Source organism: Ovis aries, chromosome 4 (genome assembly GCF_016772045.2).
Source record: "Ovis aries strain OAR_USU_Benz2616 breed Rambouillet chromosome 4, ARS-UI_Ramb_v3.0, whole genome shotgun sequence".
Classification (NCBI taxonomy): Eukaryota; Metazoa; Chordata; class Mammalia; order Artiodactyla; family Bovidae; genus Ovis; species Ovis aries.
This window is the reverse complement of record NC_056057.1, coordinates 102,120,140-102,142,179: the sequence shown is the minus strand read 5'-3', so window position 1 is coordinate 102,142,179 and position 22,040 is coordinate 102,120,140. Positions and strand designations below refer to the sequence as shown.

Genomic DNA, 22,040 nt, shown 5'->3' with positions numbered 1-22,040 from the left:
TATATTCTAGCCCAGACACAGATGCTGAAAAATATTATCAACTGGCTATTTATAATCAAAATGTACAAGATATATGACATTATTCAGTTTTATCAGTTCAAAAACTTAAGTTTTTATTTACACAGTGTTATGAATTCAAGATTGTTCCCTGTCATCACCAGATGACAATTTTCAATCTGTGCCTAAGCCATCAACCTAAACACACAGTTTGCTCATAACTGAGGTCAAGTTCACCAGTATGTAGGTTCTTTAATCATTCTTTTTCTGTTTTGTGAAATATCAAGTCAGCATTTCACCCTTCCTGTGTTGTGACACTTCTTTCATCCTATAGAAATTTTAAGAACTTTTGACACTGATTTCACAAGTACATCAATATATCATTTTTAATATCGAAATTCAGTTTCTACTCAAAATACAATTAAAAGTGGTTACCATGTCCCGGAATGTTTATGGTCTATGCAAAACAAGCAAAGCACAGATCAGTTGCGTATACTGTCATTTGTGTAAAACGGGTAATTTTAAAACAAACTCAAGAACCTGTGAAGAATTATGCACAGAATTCATTCCATTCATTGGCCTTCTGGGAGGAGACTGACAGGACTAGAATCTGGAGGCCAAGAGCAGGAAAAATAGTACGTGACGAAATGTATCATGTCGATTTCTATCATGTGCATCTATTTTTCAGTCAACAAAATTTTAAAAACTGTAAAAAACATCTAGCAACTCCCGGGTTGGATTTTAAGAACCAATACGACTTAAAAATAGGAACTATCATAACATTGCTAATGTTTAACTTCATTGGATAGAAATGTTATAACTAACTTTATACGACATGCGTACGTGCATGTATACTTGCATGCTCAGTCGTGTCCAACTCTGCAACCCAGTGGACGGTAGCCCACCAGGCTCATCTGTTCATGGAATTCTCCTGGCAAGATACTAGAGTGGGTTGCTATTCCTTTCTTCAGGGATAGAACCTAGGTCTCCTGCATTGCAGGCAGTTTCTTTACCACCTGAACTACCAGGGAACCACAACATTATCTGACACAATAACTACATATACATTGCCTTTTATTTCATTATATAAAGACATTACAACTCACATCTACCACAACCATCATTTCATCAAAATAAAAGCAAAAATATGTGAAATCTGCAAAAAACAAATGAGGGAAATATCAGAATAAAGAGTGTCTTTTAAATTCGAGCTTTATTAAAATTCATCTAAATTGTTTTTATTATTAATATTATTATGTTTTACTTTGCAGAAGACAAACACTTAGGAGTCAGTGATTCAAACCACCAAGACTCTTTTATGCTAAATTTTCCTTTTCTGGCATCGATTATTATTCTTCCCTTTCAAGTTTACAGTATATTCTCCTTCATAGAAAAATGTAGAAGCAGAGCAATATTTTGTGTTCCATTTCCCTTTAGCAGTCTGTTAAAATTATAGTGTATTCCACAAAGCAGGGGACCCAGGTTTTTCCTATAGCTCTTTCTCTAAATAAAATTTTGTGGTTATTTTTGCCATGTACTTTAATCTTTCTCTCTCTCTTTTATTTTTAATAACATCTTAGATTTTTATGTATTTTACCTCTAAATACTATTCCCACATTCCAACATGTCATTTCTTTGTATTTATTTTTGTCTATATGCTTCACATCCCAATTTGTATATGTACTCCTTTAATATATGAACTGATCATAATAATGGCTTCTGTAGCTGACCACTGTGAGCCTGGTTTATGGAACTGTGATAGAGACTCAGACAAAATCTCAGTTTAAATTAATTTTGTGTTTATAGGAGCTTCTTTTTTTCTTTATCATGATGTTTTAATTATATGTATTCTTCTCATTTTATTTCCTGGGCCCTTCTATTTATTTTTGAGCTATTTTTTTCTTTCAGACTATATGGTTTCTGCTGCTAAGTCACTTCAGTCGTGTCCAACTCTGTACGACCCCATAGACGGCAGCCTACTAGGCTCCCCCGTCCCTGGGATTCTCCAGGCAAGAACACTGGAGTGGGTTGCCATTTCCTTCTCCAATGCATGAAAGTGAAAAGTGAAAGTGAAGTCACTGAGTCGTGTCCAACTCTCAGCGACCCCATGGACTGCAGCCCATCAGGTTCCTCTGTCCATGGGAGTTTCCAGGCAAGAGTACTGGAGTGGGGTGCCATTGCCTTCTCCGTCATACTATATGGTATCTGGACATAAAAATTTTACTAATGCCTCCCCCTCTCTTTTGAAGTTTCCTTTGCAAAATATAATTCCTATTATGTATAATAAAATGGCTCAGTCATCTGGAGAAGAGAATGGCTATCCACTCCAGTATTCTTGCCTGGAGATATCCACAGACAGAGGGACCTGGTGGGCGACAGTCCATGGGGTCGCAAATAGTCAGACATGATGGGGGTGACTAACTAACTAATTATAATAAAATGGCACGGCCATTCTCTCTGACAATTTCTTTTTGTTTTATTTCATCCATCAATTTGCTTCTGTCAATGAGAAGTAAATCCATAGTAGTAATTCCATTTATTACTTCAATTTTGAGTTATGGAATTGACAATGAAACATAACATTCCCTTTCAGATTGTTTCTATTTACAAAAAATTGACTCCTAACTAACATATAGATATTTGAATTTCCTCATCCTTAATATATGTTGTTTCTGTATTTGGACACCTAAATTAAGAATGCATTTTGACAAGGCAGTCTGTATAAATCACCCTTAACACCATTACTTCTGTTTCTCTATTTAAAACCATTACAGTGTTTCTCTGTATTAATTTATATATTTCTATCCTTTAATGTGGGCTTCCCCAGTAGCTCAGTGGTAATGAATCTGCCTGCCAATGTAGGAGATGTGGGTTTGATCTCCTGAATTGGGAAGATCCCCTGGAGAAGGAGATGGCGACCCACTTCAGTACTCTTGTCTGGGGAATCCCATGGACAGAGGATTCAAACATGACTTAGCAACTGAAAGAACAGCAATAATTTGTTTCTAATTTGCTTTAAAACATAAATTATGTATAGATATATTTATCCATTTCTTAGATATTGCAATTAACTGATACTTATAAATTATTTGAAAATTATAGTCTCATGAAAATATGATCCTGTCAGAGTTTACTATTGTTCACTAGATATAACTGGGGAAGAATTACTTGGTTAGCTATGTTTTGGTCAAAACGTGTGGCCCAGCAGCAGACAGCCGAAGTTTCAAAATAAGAATAAGAATTCAAAATAAGAATATCTCACAAATGAAATCTATTTCAATGACCAAATGTCATACGACTCAACCAAACAGTACAGGATTCAAATGGGAAGTACAATGAAAGGACATAAGTACCACCGCAAGAAGAGGCTGTTTATGTTTACAACATTTGGAACCAATCAGAAATCTTCGATAAACTTCTTCTATGGCAAGAGTCTATCCAAGTCTAGAGAGATAGATAGGTAGATAGGCTGTTCTCAATTCCAGAAGCACATTAGAATGATTTGGAGAAGTTTTAAAATTAATGCTCTTGCCTAGTTTCCACCCAAGTGGTTTTGATTTAATCGTTCCAGCATGGGATCCCAGGCATTAGTATTAGGTAATCCTAGTGTGAAATCCAGGCTAAGATCCCTGGTAAGCAAAACCATGCCTCTAGGTGGGAACAGATGAGATGAACCACAGCTGACACATCTGAACGAGATTATTGGGGAAGTATGTCTTAGACAAAGAAAAATCAACATCATACATTAATTTCAGCATATTTTTCCTTCTATTTTCATCCTTAAAAACAAGATTTCTTAGATTCTGGGACATGCAGTAGATTAACTTCCTCTTGAGCTTCCATGAACAGCTTTGTCTGGAGAAGCATCTATCACCCCCACTGCAATGCAACTAATGTTTTCCTAGAATCACAAGTTTTTCCAGGATAGGGCCTATGTGTTCTTTAAAGCTATTTCTTCATTGCTCATCACCATGCATGGTGTTTATGAAACGAATGATTGTTTAATAAATGTATTAGTTAATGGAAAATATAAAGAGAAGGGCAATCATTCTGGTACTGGCGTCACTGTTACTTTGGCTATCCTCATTTCATCTTTGATTTCCTTTCTTCTGGTCTAAAGCTTCTGAACTCTTCACTTCTGTTTCTTTCTGTTTTACTCTTCTTGAACTCTTGGACAATATTTTCACTCAAACATAATTCTCTTCCCTCTGCTACACACTTTTGCTCCTTACTCCCACTCTCCCAGGTAATATCACAAATCCAGTTTACTAAGTTTGGCTAGCATTCATTCTTTGTAAATACTAATTTAGTAACAAATACTAACAAAGGTCCGTCTAGTCAAAGCTATGGGTAGTAGTCATATATGGATGTGAGAGTTGGGCAATAAAGGAAGCCGAGTGCCGAAGAATTGATGCTGTGGTGTTGGAAAAGACTCTTGAGAGTCCCTTGGACTGCAAGGAGATCCAACCAGTCCATCCTAAAGGAAATCAGTCCTGAATATTCATTGGAAAGACTGATGCTGAAGCTGAAACTCCAATACCTTGGCCACCTGATGTGAAGAACTGACTTATTTGAAAAGACCCTGATGCTGGGAAAGACTGAAGGTGGAAGAAGGGGACAACAGAGGATGCGATGATTGGATGGTATCATCGACTCGATGGACATGAGTAAACTCCGGGAGTTGGTGATGGACAAGGAAGCCTGGCGTGCTGCAGTCCACAAGGTCGCAGAGTCAGATGTGACTGAGCAACTGAACTGAATTGAACTGAACATAAGTTATAAGTTAACTCTGGTGGTGCAGACAGTAAAGAATCTACCTGTAATGTGGGAGACCTGGGTTCGATCCCTGGGTTGAGAAGATCCCCTGAAGGAGGGCACAGCAACCCACTCCAGTATTCTTGTCTGGAGAATCCCCATGGACAGAGGAGCGTGACAGGCTACAGTTCATGGGGTCACAAAGAGTTGGACACAACTGAATGACTAAGCACACGCACATATAAGTTAAACATCTAAGTTAATCATGTAAGTTAATCATAATTTAATCATAACTATATAAGGAACTCTGCACGGGCTTCCCTGGAGGCTCAGCTGGTAAAGAATCTGCCTGCAATGTGGAAGAGCTAAGGAAGATCCCCTGGAGAAGGGAACAGCTACCCACTCCAGTACTCTGGCCTGGAGAATCCCATGGACTGTATAGTCCATGGGCTCGCAAAGAGTCGGAAATGACTGAGCCAGTTTCACTTCACAAGGCACTCTGCATAAATGTATATTTTCGTTAGCCCTCTACTGGCTCTTGAAGTAGAGATGCTGTTGTTTATTCCTAACACAATTCCATTCTCTAGTATGTGAAGCATATCTTTTAAGTGTGTACTTCCCCCCACAACTGATTCCAAGTAAATAATATTCCTACTCTTTTCAAAAATTTTATTTGTCCATTAAGTTTGAATTGAAAGGATGTTTTCACATTTGAATATGAGAAGTCTAACAGAGGGTTTGTTTACAGCGACCAGGGCAAGGCTTTCTGTCCTTATTTAGTTTACCTAATTTTTCCCTCCCCTCCCCTCTCTACCACCACTCTCCCTGCTACCACACATTCAGTTAACAATAATATTATCACTCTAGAGTTTTAAACATTTGTCAATATGCTCCTCAGTGTAGTCCATCCGAGAACCTCGGGCTGTTTCATTACCTTTTACAGATACTTGGGAAAGGTAGCTTAGTAGCTGGACCCCTTTCTGGGACTGGCACTGATGCCTGGTGCTCAGTGGTGACCAAGTCTTCGTGCCTGTCTTCCACTCACCCCCTTCCTCTTTTCTCCACATACAAAAGGCCAGCTCTTCTCCTGTGAGCTCCTTTCCCCTTCCTTCTCTTCATATTCCTCCCCTTCTTCCTTCCTCTCAGCTTTCCATTTCTGGACCCCTTCCCCTACTTCTTTCCTCTAACAAAATTTATCTAGACACCTCTTTCAGTTAAAAAGAAAAATTTGAGAATTTATTCATCAATAAATTTACATACTTTATAAATAAATGAGTAAAGGTAAGTTTACTCCTGTCTCAATATTTACGTTAAAATATACTCCAAAGTATAAATTTTAAAGAATGAGGAAAAACTAAAAGAAGTGATATTTTAAAATTTTACTTTTTAATTTGTTATTTGAATGGGAACTTTCATTAAAAAGGTAGAATTAGAAATATTTTCAGTGTGAGCAATTCAGTTGAAGACGTATCATCGTAAAATTATCTTGGGGTAAATTTTAGAATACAGTAATTTACAGGTTTAAAGCTTTGTTTATTTCTATACTTATAAGTCTGGTTTATTGAGTCTAACACAGTGAGCTATAAACATGAAATTGTAAATATTTTATTAAGCATCGGCTCAGCCATGCTTGGTGAAAATCACTCTTTAAGGTTATTTGAAGGATATCCCAGCTATTTTTGGTAATTACAATTTAGTCCATTCCACTTTAAGATATCCTCTGTCAGCAGGGACTAATTCTCTGGTTCCGAGTGAGTCGGGTTGGCTCCTGATCTATTTGACTCCGCCCCCTACTTGAGCACTTCGGAATGAGTGAGGGCGGTGTTTAGGCCCTAGGACCTTGTTTCCTCTGTGTCCAGGACCTAGCTCGCCCGGTGGTGTTTGAATCATGAAGAGGGAAGAGAGAAGGAGGAGCTCCTCCTGCACAGTTTTTTACAGCACTATGTAGAGGTAGCCCTAGGTCCAGGCTCATTCTGGGCTTCTGAAAACTTCTGTCAATGTGGCAGTCTCCACAAGGGTGACAGGGGCAGTTTTCTAGGGCAGTGAGCACCCTATTCCAGCCCTTTCTATCTCTTAACACCCAGTCACAGGGAAGCAGTTCTGTCCATCTTCAGCCACTGCCAATAGCTCACTCCTTCAATCCACTCTCAGGTTGGGGCACAGTTTCTTGGTCGCCTGGTTCTGGGACAGCCACCGAGTTCCTGCCTTCTTCTGCTACCTATTCTCCACTGGGAGCCTCAGGAGCCAATGGAGGTAGCATCTGTACCCTACGAGGCTCCCAGAAATTGGGGTGGGATAGTCCGCCACCGTTATTTTATCTTCAGGGTATGCTCTAGCCCTTTATCACGCACTTCAAAAATCTCTAGAACAGAAAGATGTGGGAGAGCTGCTTTCTGTCTAAGCACATCTTGCACATGCTGGGGACACTGTGAAGCATCTCTAACAGCTCTCTCACCAGCATCCACTCTCCACTCTGATGGAGCTCAGTATGGGCCTGTTGGGTTGGCAATCTCAGAACTGGACATCAGTATCCATATGTCTCAGGCATCCTTATCTTAATAGACAAATTTCTTGTTACTCTCTCACCCGAGTCACTTATCTTGGGCAAAAGAGCACAGCTCCCTTTAAAAGGTATATATTGTGATATATTTTAATGTAAAAATTAGTTCAGTTTTAGATACACTTTATTTATTTATGTTATACAAATTTACTGATGGATAAATTCTCAGCTCTTTATTGAAGTGAAAAGATGCCTAAGGTGATTTAGTCACTAAGTCATAAACCAACTTGTGTAACCCCATGGACTATAGTCTGCCAGGCTCCTCTGTCCATGGGATTTTCCAGGCAAGAATACTGGAGTGGGGCGCCATTTCCTTCTCCAGGGGAATTAAACTCAGGTCTCCTGAACTGGCAGGAGGATTCTTTAATGCTGAGCCACCAGGGATTCCCTAAAGATGCCTATAGAGAATGGCATTAGAGTTAAGAAGCAAGGAAAGGAGTATGGGAAAGGATGGTAAGAGGAAGGTAGAAGGAAGAGAATATGAAAAGTAGGAAAAGGAAAGAAGCTCAGAGGAGAGGAAGAACCAATCAGCATACATGGAGAAAAAAGGAAAGGAGAGGAGAGAGATAAAGGTAAACAGGTGAGAAGGGTGACTCAGGTCACTGTTGTTCACCTGACGTCAGAGGTGGGTCAGGGTCTCCAAAAAACAGTCTCTCAGCCTCTTTTTCCAGACATTTTCAAAGGCAAGGGAATGAATGGTGAGCCTCAGACAGACTATAGTTAGAGGCATACAGTCAAACTCTTAAAACTCTGGAAGAATAATTTACTGTAAAATTAAGAGGTGTCAAGGACAGAGCTGGTGCCCCATTTCTTTCCAACTTCCATTGTAGGGCTGCTTCATGTCAATACTTATGTCTCTTCCAAACCCTTGCACTTCCTTACGTTTCTAATCTCGGCAGATCACCTTGTTCCTTCTTCTTTCAGGAAAAAATCAGAAGTGAATTAAAGAAAACATCCACTTGTTCCCATTATGTCATTGACACAGTTACTAGCACCAAGGCCATGCACTCTGCCCAGTCTGCTGCCACCAGGCACGAAGGTTCTGCATTCCAGCCAGGGACATCTGCCTTGTTCAATAGGCTTCGTCTCCTCTCATCTACTCCAAGATGTCTCTCCACTGTCTCTCTGCTCCCCTCTCACCAGGCTATTCTCAAGTCAAGTCAAGTGCTTGTGCTCAGCCGTGTCTGACTCTATGCCCCCATGGACTGTAGCCTGCCAAGCTCCTCTGTCCAGGGGATTTTCCCAGTGAGAATACTGGAGTGGGTGTCATTTCCTACTCCAGGGGATCTTTCCAACCCAAGGATCAAACTCACATCTCCTGCCCTGCAGACAGATTCTTTACCACTAAGCCACCAGGGAAGCCCTTCCATCCTCATACAAATGTGTCCCTAATTAATGATAACTAAATCTGTGTTAGAAAATTAGTAGAATTATTTAAAATGATACCAGTGTAAACAGGTCCAAAATTGTCTCCAAATTGTATAGACTGCATAATATCAAGCAACCACAGTGAGTGACTGCTACTTTTCCAAATCAGGTCATCAAATTGCAAAGATTTAGTTGTTAAACTAGTTTGGTTCATAAAGTATCAAAAATTAATTTGATTTTCTTAGTGAATTTATATTTATTCCTGAATTGATACAATGTTATAAGATGTGGCTTCAATAAAATCCTTGTATTTTATTGTGAAGCAGTAAAGATATGAAAATTTCTAATGCAGTAACCAAAGTCACTGAGAGGTCATAATATTTTAAAATTGGTTTCAGAATTCTACAAAACATCTCATATTCAGTAAAGAAAACTTTTCAATTGACTGAGAAGTGGCTGGATGTTAGAAGTTTAATGCAAGATAGAGATACACAGCCCTGGTATGTGCCTGGTTTCTCAGATGCACATACCTTCCCATATATATTCGTCACTTGTCATAGGTCATAACTCTCTTCTGTTGTCACTAAACATTAGTCCGAAAGACAATCTGATGTTTTTATAATATGAAGGATACTATCATATAATGTTTCTCTGACTTGAGTGTTTACCATTTTGTTTAATAATTCTGGCTCATCTGTAGGAGCAAATGAACTCAACTAGACCAGCAGTATGTCAACAACCTTGAAATCAGAACCCACTGAATACTTTGTCAGTAATGAAACTACCTGGTTCCTTACTTAACCGAGCTATTTTAGACAGCTTTTGTGTTGACAGAAGTGGGCTGCCTCCAAAAGATGTGCTCAACAAGGCACAGAAGAAACGGCCGTTCAGAGAACTGGCTTCCTGCCCCGGTGAGCTCCTCAATTATTTTGCTGCCTACCCAGAACAAATTGAAGTGGAGTTTTGGCACTTGGTCTACAGGGCTAGCCAAGATGGTTGACAACCCAGGCCAAAATACCTGCTTTTCCCATCAGGCACTCCGGAGGAGAATTGGAGGTGGAAGAGTCTCCTCGGTTTTCTTGAGCAGCGGGTCCCAGGGCTAATCTCACATCACCTCAGATGTAGCCTCAACCAGCATGTGGCCAGTGTTTGCTGAGGGGGTCAGCGGGAAGAGGGGTCATCATCCTACTGTATCCCATATCCTATGGTACAAGGGGAATAATAACAATAAAAGTGAAAGCAAAAAACAAACTTGCTATGGTCCCATTCCTTGTCTCTGTTTCCTGTCTATATTGATTAGCTACTTTAGTTTACATTAAACAGCCCTCTTAGCAACTGAATATATAGCCACAGGCAAAGGGATTGGAGTTGAGGCTCCTGTGTCAGCCGTCCTCATTAATTTAATAACAAAGGATAATATGATCTAACAACAGAAAAGAAGTATACTAGTAATTTTCAAACCCTGTGGGCAGAGGGGGAGTGGGAATGTGGGTAGAGGCTTCCTGCCATTTTGCAACTAATAAGCTCCACTTATATCTTTTATATATATATTGGTATTCTGTAATGGAGAATTTTGAAGCCAGATATATTTCCAATCTGGACTTCCTGTTACTATCTATACCCATTAATCTTAGGTCAGAGTGAAGCAGCTTTTCTAGATGACTAAGAGTTGGCATTTCCCCTTAAACAGTACATTTATATTAAGGATCATCTGAAAAGAGTTCACACTGAAAAGAAATAGTACATAAGAAAGAATACATAAAAACCAAGGAAGAATTAAAACAAAAAGCCACTGACTAACAATCCTTTCTCTTTTTTTCTCTCATAGAGGCCATATGCTACATTCTATGCCATTCCAGAGTCTTGAAATAGACTTTATCCTTTCACACGATCACCCTCCTTGTTCAAAATCCTTAAAGTTCTACTCTCTGTGATGACAATTATAGCATCTCTTCTTTTCCCACCAAAAATCTACATCAGGGTGACTGAGAATCTAAACATTTTTCCTTTTGAGTTATTTCTAACACCAAGAATGGTATAGGATGAGAAAAGACATTCAGTAAGTATCAGTTGATGCATTATCCCCACTTACTCAAGTAAAATAAAATATATAACAAGGAAATCAAAATTAAAAGTCATTATATATGCAGACAACAAGTATAGTTAGTGTTCATATGGTGATTTATAACACTTGGCAAAGATAATGTATGTTGAGTATGCCACCTTGAAATTCAAGCATTAAGAGAACAAGTCCTCATTAAGTCCTCATTGTTATAAAGTTAGTTTTATGATAGTATTTTTTAAAAAGAATTAGCACGGGCAATTCCCTTAAAGTCCAATGGTTAGGGCTTTGTACTTTCACTGCTGAGGGTGTGGGTTCAATTCCCGGTTGTGGAACTGAGATCCCCCAAACTATGCAGTGTTGCCAAAAGTAAGTAAATAAGAACAGGCACCAAAGGGCATAAAGAACTCCTCACACTTTAGTGTGTGAGAGTAGTTAACCCAAAATTATGCAAAACCAACTGCTCAAACCACTACTTTCTAGGACTCCAACAGATTGACAGGACTAAATGTGTCTCTTTAAGAAAAGAATATGAAAAGAAAAAGGCCAAAGCATCTCTCGTGGGAATCAAATGGTAAACTAAGTTATGCTCCATCATGGTTGTGGATATGCAGCTCATGGTTGGCATCTGATGAATAATATGCTGATAATGCATATAGTAGAATGTATCTCATTCTATTCTGATATTGAAATGGAGACTTTGCCATTGTGGAAATAATAAACAGTTAAGTAGGGGAGACTGAGGGGGGACTATTCCAAAGATGTAAACATGTACCAAGTCGAAACATCAAAGGAAGAGTTACTACAACTGCCATTTCCACTCACATTATTATTATCATTTGGATCAGCAACATAATTTATAAGAACTGAATTAATGCATTGATATGAATGGAGTATAAAGTATCTTAGCTAGTAAAGGACAGTCAGGACACATTTTAGAATTTGGTCATGAGAAATAGACAGGAAAGCTGAAAGCTTCACTCAAAAAAATGAGTTACCTGGTATTAAAAACACAAATGTTTAAAACTCTTTTATTGCTAAACAAAAATTGGGACTATTGGAGCAATAAGGGAAATTGTGGAAAATAGTTTACCCTGCAGTTCCTCTACCTGTGAAAATAATTAACATCCAGCTAAACGAAAATTATCATAGAGATGAAGACCTGCTCCTTTTAAATTAATGTGCCGTGAAGAGGAGAAAACAATTGAAGCAGCCAGTGAGAAATGCTATTAGTGAAAAGGGAATCTAACTAAAGCATTTCTTTCTGTAACACATAAAACATGTCAAGGAATTTATAATAAAGCTTGTTATTCAGATCCAAATATGTCATGACTTATTGTTTATAAATCAGAATTAAAAATTTTTGCTTATGTTTTTGCCCATTGAAGTATCACTCCATTTTCACGGCTATATATTTTTGAATGAAGGCAATACTCAATGGATACAGAAAGGAAGAGGATAATATGATAAGAACACCATGGGAAAACCCTTTTAGGGTATCTATGAGCATTTGCTAAGTTTTTCTTGGCCATTTTCCTTTCTTGTTCTGCAAACCACGCCCAACTTCAGCTAGCAACCTATACTTTTATCCTAGAACTTCTATCCTAGAACTTCTAACTCATATATCCTACCGCCTACACCAAAGAGCCTAAAGAAACCAAGAAAGCAAAGTGCAATGCCAGGAGGGCTCATTAATATCTTTAGGCCCGAAGAGAGAAGAGAGTGGAGATTCCTGAAATTAGGGTGAAACTCCATAGTGAGGGCTGCCTGACAGCTACTTCAGTCTTCAGTAGAGGGATATATTAATAGCAATCTACACTGACCTAGCAGAAGGAGAGATAAGGTAATAAATATCATTAATCTAACTATCCTCTTACTTTATGACTTTCTGGTGCCTTCCATTTGTTGAACTCAGTTGGCAGCTAAAGAGCAAGAGGACTCAGCAATGAAGTCTTATATGGGTCAGCTTCCTGGGACATGAAACATGATGGAAGAGTGGAGAATGAAATATGCCCAGCAGAGCTACCTTTCAAAAAAATTTTCATGTTTTTCCTATATTCTACTCTTCCTATGTTGCTTGTAATTCCATGAACTCATTGTCCCCAGGGGAGAAATAATCAGAAAGGGGACTCAGACAGAGAATCCACTGAATGTGAAGAGGAAAACACAAGAGGGTTAGCCAAAAGAAATAAAATAAACAAAGTAAACATATGTCTAGTAAACATAGACAATAAGATGTAAGTCCATGGGACGTTATGGAACGACAGGTAATATGGAGGAAGAAGCTGGCAGAATTGTGGAGTGATTTACATTCTTTTGATTCTAAAAGATGAGCAACAAGCAAAAGAAAGAGTGGTGAAAATTTGAGATTCCACACAAAGCTGAACATGTGTACCTGGTTTACTTGCTGAAACAGCCACTAACTTTGAATAATGACATTTTGGGGGAAAATATACATATGTGTGTGCAATAAAGTAAAGAACACGAGAGACAAATTGGTTGACCTTGGATCATGTCTGCTTCGATTTTGGTAGCTTATATAGATGTCACTCAGTCTGTTAATACAAAGGAAGAACACAAAGTTTTGACTGGTGTAGATAGCTGAGCTCTGAAGGTTCCATTATGTTCTCCACCAAGCTTCATTCCTCATTACATATTTGACTAGTTCAGCTTTGGCCCAAGCTCCCCTCGCATCATCATAGTCAGAGGATGGAGGTAAAGTGGATAGGAAAACAGCAGAATGCAGGTGCCTCTTTGAGGCAATAACTGGCTTCTTAGATAAGTCCACTGCAGGCTGCAATGTTGATGGACCCACACTGAGGGGGATGGAAGGGTACAACCCTGAGCCCACAGGCATCACCTTACTGCTACTGCCATGCTTTTCCTTGGCTTGCATTGTCTGCATGAAAAAATAATGACTACTTTATTCAGGGCACACAACACCTGCTCTAGCACAGAATTAAAAATTATGGTTCCCATGTCTGTTTCCACCACTGCCTATGAGCTCTCTGAAGGCAGGAATCACATCTATCCTCTATATTTTCACTACCTGTCAGGTGAATGCATATACTGGGTATTCAATAAACACTTGTCAAATGAATTAATATTCATGTGGCATAATTAAGTGTCCCATTTTATGTGATTTTTAAAATGGGTTTCTAAGGATAGGTAAAACAAATTAAACCACTCTTATAACCAAGATCTTTGTGATCTTGGAGAGTCAGAGAAAACAAGTGCACCAGAAAAGCTATTCCTATACTTGATTGCATTTGGTAACTTGAAATAGAGGATAATGACCCCAAGAGGCATCTGAAACGTCTATTTGTCAGTACCAGGAAGTCAGTGGTGTTGATACTGACAACTAACCTAGGGGAATGTGGAACACCTAGATATTCAGTCACTGAATATTTATTTAAAAGAAGAAAAGAAGAGAGTCCACAAGGCTGTCAGAAGAAGTCTGAGAGGGAGCCTCCTAGAGTATAAACTCTACTCATAATGAGTAGGAGATACTAGTTGAGAAGTCAGAAGATGAGAGTTAAAGTATTTAAGAACTTAAGCAGGCTGAATAATGCCCCTGCTCTTCAATTCCTCTTCTGTAAAACAGCATGGCTGGATTATATGATCTTTAATAATAGCTTACTTAATTCTATAAATCAATAAAGTGAATATGATAACAACAGTAGAAAGAAGGTGGAAAGAAAACAAATGAGGTAAGAGAGAAATTAATTTAAAATATTGCTTTGAAAAGAATGTTTTGCATTCTGTAATGATAGAACATAGTGTAATTACCAATATTATATTTTATACCATCCTATTAGAAAAAAGAACTATTTGTCCTGTACCAAATATTGGAAAGAGACACTGGATGTCTTCAAATGACTTTTCTCTTCTCACATCCCCATAAAGCCATCCATCTACTTACGCACTTAAGACAAGCAGCCCACCCGCCATGGCGCTCATCTCATAGAACACAGTGGGACTGACTAATGGACCACATTCTGCTCCTACCAACCCTGAAGATCTGTGGTTTCAATGCAGTATTTAAGGGGTTACAAAGCTAGATCCTGTGCATCTGATGGGGGACCCATCTGAGTTGCTTCATAAACATTATTTTCTCCTCAATCTGAGAGCCACTGAAGAATAAGGAGAGAGAAAAGAGGACGAAAGCAAGACAGGGTGACAGAATCGAGAAAAATGACAGTAGGTGAAGAGAAAGAATGCGAAAAATATGAAAAATACGATTTTCCTCTAGCTGAACTCTAGTTCAAGGAAAATGATTCAGTGCTTAAAATGATGAATAATGGGGGTGGGAAGGAAGGAGGGAATGAGTGAGTCAATGAATGAGTGAATTCAGTGTAATATTGCCCTTGCGCAGTGTTATTCCTTTCCAGATCTGAAGTTACTATTTGAGGAATTATTAGGAAATGACAGAAAATCACTTCCCCCTGTCTTCTCACATGTCGATCTCCTACTCTCTCTTTTCTCATATGCAATCAAAAAGGGACGAACGACAAATTATCACGTGCATTATAAATACCATGAAACAAAGAAGAAGGAAGCTGCAGTGATAAAACCTAAATCTGATCCGCCAGCCAGACTCTCTAGCAAGTCACATTTTATTATTTTCTGCTCCAATTGTCATTCCTCTAATGCCTATCATATATCTTATACAAGCTTTCAAATCATATCTACAATGACCCCCATCTTTCCCCAGACTGGGAGTTCTGTGCTAGTGGTTGCTTTACAACAAACTCCATGTATCATCAAAATTGACAGGGTTCTCTTGTAATTGATGTATGTGTCTGGCACATTTTGTTACATTTCCATTGGAAAAATAAAGCTGAAGAAACAAAAGCCATCCTAGCTGGATATCCCACACAATGCTCTGCAAACAGCCTCACCCAGGTGGCCCCTGTCTGACAAGGAGGTATCTCAGTGGAAAAGAGGCCACGACATAGTACAAACGTACTGGATTAGTTCAGTCCTAGCTTAAGCTCTTCTTCCAATTTGTTGTGTGATTTTGTATACTTTACATCCTTCTTCTTGATGCAAACTCGGCATTTCTAGAGTGGGAGTGTCTAAATAGAAAAGGGCAATAACCAAAATAGAAAAATGAATAAGAAGTATTGACAGACATTTCACAGAATAGGAAACACTCATGACCAATAGACAAAGCGATGCTCAGCCTCATCAGTACTCAAAGAAATGCAAGTGAAAATCACCATGAGATACCATCTTACTCCCAGTAGGCATGGGCAACAACAAAGAAGTATTACATTACCAAGTACCAGGGCTTCCCTGCTGGCTCAGACGGTAAAGAATCTGCCTGCAATGTGGGGGGCCTGGGTTCGATCCCTGGGTTGGGAAGATACCCTGTAAGAGGGCATGGCAAACCACTCCAGGATTCTTGTCTGAAGAATCCCCATGGACAGAGGAGCCTGGTAGGCTACAGTCCATGGGGTCACAAAGAGTCAGATATGACTGAGTGACTTTCACACTAAGTGGCGAAAAGAACATGAATAAACACAATCCCTTCTACATTGTTGGACAAAGTTTCTCTTCTAGAAAACAGTTCAGTCTTATCTTAAATATTTCTACTTCTGCATCTAGCCATTTCTTGTTCTAGAAACAAGATTACATTTAAAGTCTGAATGAGTAATTGATTGACCTGTATTTTTACTTGCATATTTACCTGGATTTAAAGGTACAAAAAAGAGACTCATGAATGAAGGGAGTGATATGTGTGTGTGTGTCTAAAGTTTTATTTCAGACTGTTTCTACAAACATCTAAACTGTTTCTTTAAAAAGTCAGTGACAGTGAAGTTGACATTATTGCTGTATTTGGAGATAAAGAATCAGACTCAGAAATTAATTAACTCACTAGAGAGTGTGTATTCAGAGATAGACATCAGCTCTAAACTGGTACAAGAGAATGAAAGTTCAGACAAGCCTGGGTCTGGGTTTTGGATTAAGTCCTTGCTGACAATAGTAACTGTAGAAGAAATATTTTACCTCTTTGAGTTTCTATGTCATCTCTTTAAAAAAGGTGCTAATTATGCCTACATTCTGAAGTTTTTATGAAGGCTAAATGAGATAATTTATCTATAGTGCAGTAAATATTCCTTTCTGACTTCTCTACCTTCTGTAACACAGGCTACTTTGCAACGAGCCACAGATAGCAAGTGCCGTCTTGCTGCACCCAGTGCCTCTGTGTGACTGAGTACAGACACATCCTTAAATCACTGTTTCAGCTGACTGATGCTCTCCTGTCACCTGTCCTTGATGTCCTTCATCACTGTCCCAGATCCTAGCCCCTCAAGGTACTGCCTCCTTTCATCCCATCTTGGTTGCCTCCATAGCTGCCCTGCCTTCCCTTCCTGCTCTGAACCTCTGCGGATTGACTGTGAACTGATGTGAATTTACTTCCTGTCCCCAAGGATGCCTCCTCCCTAGATTACCCATTGAAAGCTACTCTCTGGATTTCCCCACTCTCTGGATACTACACGGCTTGTGGAAGGAGAACCTTCTTACTTCATTTTACTGTTCAAACCCATTTTCTCTTCACCAAATAAAAACAAGACATTCTTGACTGTAAAAACAGTCTGAAATAAATATATAAAACTTTACACACACACACACTTTCTCTGCTTTCTCTCCACTTAGTCAAATCCATGCTCATCCAATCACTTTTTCAGGAGACTTTGGCTCTTTCGTGATGTTATTCTGCATTTCTGATTCCACTAACAGCTTGGGTGACTTAAATGTCTACACCATCAAGCCACGGAATGTCTTAGACTAACATTTTCTTGAAACTTCAACTCTGTTTGTCCTCACTTGCACTCCATTTAGTGATCCATTCCCATTGGCAAAAGTTTGACTTTGTTATAGAATTATCCCATCTCTGAAATCTCAAATATTTTTACTCTTTGGCTACAACTTAGTATTCTTGCCCACTACTTTTTTTTACTTCCAATATACTATCTTCTTGACTGTAGCAAGACCTCCTATTAGGCCCTATACTTTTCTTCCAGTTAATAGTTTTAATCTTAACCTCTTGTTATTTCCAACCTAGACAACATTTTGTAGTCCATTGTTTTACCCATTGTTGTACCTGCATCAACTGCTCCTTGTTTTTCTATAGAATCCTTCTTGTGAGCTGTGTTATTCCAGTTGCTCCAGTGGCAGAGTTAACTATTGCCTTCTGCTGCAAAAACTCAACCAGCCATGAGGACTGGAACCATGATTAGGACAAGATCTCAACCTCACCAGTGTCCTCTCTAGTCATCTCTCCACCCGAACTCCCTCAACAACTATTTCAAATCTTCATTCCTCTTCTCAAGTTTTCCCAACTCACTATTGTCTCTTGTCTCCTACATTATCAGGAACTACAGCTATCAAGAGAGGAAGCACTAATCATCCACCCTTGCCACATGCTGACTTCTCTCTAGTTGTTTCCAATCTTTTCTCCTGACTCTCTGGAGGGCAATCTCCCTTAGCTCCATTTAACCCCACTGCCAGATCCCATCAACTCCAGCCTCCTTAAGGTTCTTAATCTCTCTGTTTCTTGATCTTTAAATTATAAATGATGATAATATTATTGGGGGAAATTATTTTCCTGAAAGAAGAAGAGTTTCTTAGCAGCAAACCCAGACAGGAAGAATCCCTATCAGGTTCAGAGGTACAAGACAAAAGTGAAGAAGCCTCCCGGGCAGATGGCCAAACCAGCAGTGATTAAACAGCTATAATAAATTTTCCATGGAGAAGACTGTGTTGTTACTTAAGTTGATAAAAGTTCATAATAATCACTTTACTGCATGTCGACACTGGACCTTTGTGATGATCAAAGTAGATAAAAAAGCCAAATACCTCAATTACTCTATTGTTTATTCCTCAACTTCACGTTCTCTTTGTAATATTATTTCTATCCTTCTAATACTCTCTTCATCCCTAGATATTAAGAAAATGGAAAAAATTAAGGAAAAGAGATAAATTTCCCCCTAAATTTAATATATCTCTTTCCATTTATTTCTTCTTTAGCCACCTCTATATCTGAAAAACAAATCAGTCTAAACAGTTGTTATAGTTGATAATTTCATGGTGCTTCAAGTGCTTGGTGGCCCTTATGCATAAGATTGGTCAAATCCTTCCTCAATTTCTGAGACCATAATGGTTTGATCCAGTTTATCACTGGGATGAGAAACTAACACAATTTCGTTGACATAAAATGGAGGATTTCACTGAGGCAGAAATTTCAACAGAATGAATCCAGTGAGTAAACTTCTTGCTATCCTGGGCATATGGTCCACTTTGGAAAATAACTGTAATAATTTACTGATCGCCATTCTCTGTGTCTATACCTGAGAATCTAGAAGCTGACGGAGTGAGTCAGAGGTGTCCCATAGAGTCAAGAAGTGGTCTTTGAGGTCTTCTTTCTTAGAGGAAAATGCTTCCTCCAGAAATATTCTCATACTTTTCTGACTTCAATTTGGATAGAGATAATTATGTGAGCACCCTAAAATTGTGATATCTCTCCTGATTCAAGTGCTTTATAACTATATTTACGAATGAGTAGCATCATTCTACTTGAGGTAAGTTTGAACATATTATAGCATGGAAAATAGAGGTACCAAGCTAAAATGCACAATTCATGCTGGGAATTTATAAATATAAAACAAAACAAAATAAAAATCTCATTTTTTTCCACTATGCTTTTAGTCACAAAAGAAAATCCAAGAACAGTAATACAGTTTATTGTCACATAAACATATGCTGAAAATAAAATTATTATTTTTTTCTGAAATACAGCAACTAAAACCATTAAAAACATTTTAGGTTATAAACCTTTTGCAGGAAGAGCCCTTTTACGTACCCCTATATCTCCTAATACTCTGCACGATGTTCTGTAGGCAATCCACAAATGCTGTGCAAATTTATACATAAATGACTTAATATAATGTGATTAATTCATATTATGGATTCTGATATTGTTTCCAATATCAAAGTCCCTGAAGATCACCTGATTATATTATCCAAATAGTCTACATTCATATAATACTTCTAATTTTCGGAATGTTTTCACAAGCAGTATATAATTGATTATAGAATAACCCTTGAAATAGGTTATTATTCCCAGTTGCTGACTGAGGTAACTGATTCTGAGAGTTGAATGACTTGCATGATGTAGGTTTAGCTAAGAGCCAAGCTGGGACAAGAATCTCTCTCTCGAAGTTCCCATTCTGGTTCTCTTTCCATTCTAAAATACTGCTTTTTTTCATTCCATATGATATAATCTATGCAAGATGGGAATTATTGAGATGACTCTTGGAGGTCATTTGGATCAATATGTTATGGAAAAATAACCACATACCATCATGCCATGGTGCTTGAATTCTTTGACATTATATCTATCTGAATTTGAGTCTGGCATTACTAGAAATGTAATCTTGAACAATTATTTAACCCTTTAGATCTTTGCCTTTTTTTTTTTTCCACTAACAAGTGAATAATAATACCTACCTTATCAAGTCGTGAAGAATTAGCTGAGATACTATATGAAATGCTTAGCAATTAGCCAGCACATAGTAAGTGCCCAATAAATGATTGCCGAGATGTGATAGTTTGTAAATATAAGATCGAGATGGAAAGTCTTCAGGAAGATTTTCCAAGCTATACATGATACTGATGACAAATCAAGGTTTGATTTTCTTTTCCTACCATTGTTTCTCTTGTTTCTAGTTGGCCTCTTTCTCACCAAGCCCTCCATAATCACTCATACACCATTTCTGGCACTTTCCACCCTATGCATCTTTATCTTAGAGGTTTTCTCTTTGTGCTTTTCTGCACCTGTATATCCAGGCCTATAGGTAACTCCCAGGGGCCTGGCAGATGAGGCTGCTCCTCTCCTGGTTTTTTTTATTCCGTGCTGTCAGAGGTACTTGTTTCCAGGCACAAAACCAGTTTGAAGTCATGTCAATCTATTACTGTGGCTGCGGCTGGCAAGTGTATATTCCCATATATGAGAGTACTTCTACCTGCCTCAGAGCTGTGCAGGATTTTCAGTTCGGTTCTGTCCTTATGTTTGAGTATGTGTGCAGATACCCTCTTTTGTATATATAGGAAAGTGGTGTCTATTAGCCCGTGTGTTTCTTTGTACTTATAGGTATGCACATTATTCTCCTTTTATGATGCTTGGTTTGAGATACTTTGTATTTTTCACAAGTGGGCTGATAGACCATCTTAATCTCTGCTCTATTCTCCTGCTGAGCATCTATGAGAACACCTGACACTACATCATATAAAACATGATTCTACCTTGAAAAGCTTTCTGGCTTTTGTTTCTGTTTGCGTGTGAGTGTGTGTCTGTGTTTGCAAGAACCTCTTTTTATCTTTCCCTAAAGTACTCTTGCCTGGAAAATCCCATGGATGGAGGAGCCTGGTGGGCTGCAGTCCATAGGGTTGTGAAGAGTCAGACACGACTGAGTGACTTCACTTTCACTTTTCACTTTCTTGCATTGGAGAAGGAAATGGCAACCCACTCCAGTGTTCTTGCCTGGAGAATCCCAGGGATGGGGGAGCCTGGTGGGCTGCCGTCCATGGGGTCGCACAGAGTCAGACACGACTGAAGCGACTTAGCAGCAGCAGCAGCAAATGGTTTCCAGATTATACCAAGTTAAGGAATCACCAATTCAGGGACAGGTTTTTGGTCAATGCAATATTAGCTTGGCATCTGTTACCAGCCTAATAGGAACAGTACTCATCAGAGAAGCATAAATTGGCATAATTAGAGAATTATGCAAAGGCACTATATATATATGGGACTATTGCAGTGACAGAAAGTTATATTCCTAACGTGCTTTTTGCTTCCAGTTTTGAGGAGCAAATAGCAGTTGTAAACTAAATTGTTTCCACCAAAAACTAAAGAAACAAATGAGGAAGAAAACACTGTTTCAGGAATAAAGGCATAGGTAGAATAAAAGGAGCACAAAAGAAGAGATAGCATGTCTAACAGGCGATAGATTTATTCTGCACAGCATTACAGACAACCTCAGTAAGGGCTGGATGTCGCCGGGAGACAGATGACAGTTCAAAATAAGGAAGATCCCTGATGTCAGGTGTGCTCGTGTAATGGAATGGGCTGCATTGCAAAACAGGGCAGCTCCCTCCACTTCAAGTGTCCACAGAAAGACTAAACGCTGTCTGTTACAGGAACTGAGGACAGAGCTCCTATGTGAGCTGAGATTGGTGACCTCCAAGTTCCCTTCCAAACCTCAGAGGCCGTGATTAAAATGGAAATGTGAA

At 38.8% G+C, this 22,040-nt stretch overlaps 1 protein-coding gene across 1 annotated transcript in view; it reads right to left on the bottom strand.

The window, feature by feature from the left end:
- Positions 1 to 22,040, bottom strand: part of CHRM2 (cholinergic receptor muscarinic 2) — a 167,379-nt gene that overhangs the window by 52,902 nt on the left and 92,437 nt on the right. The window lies entirely within an intron of this gene.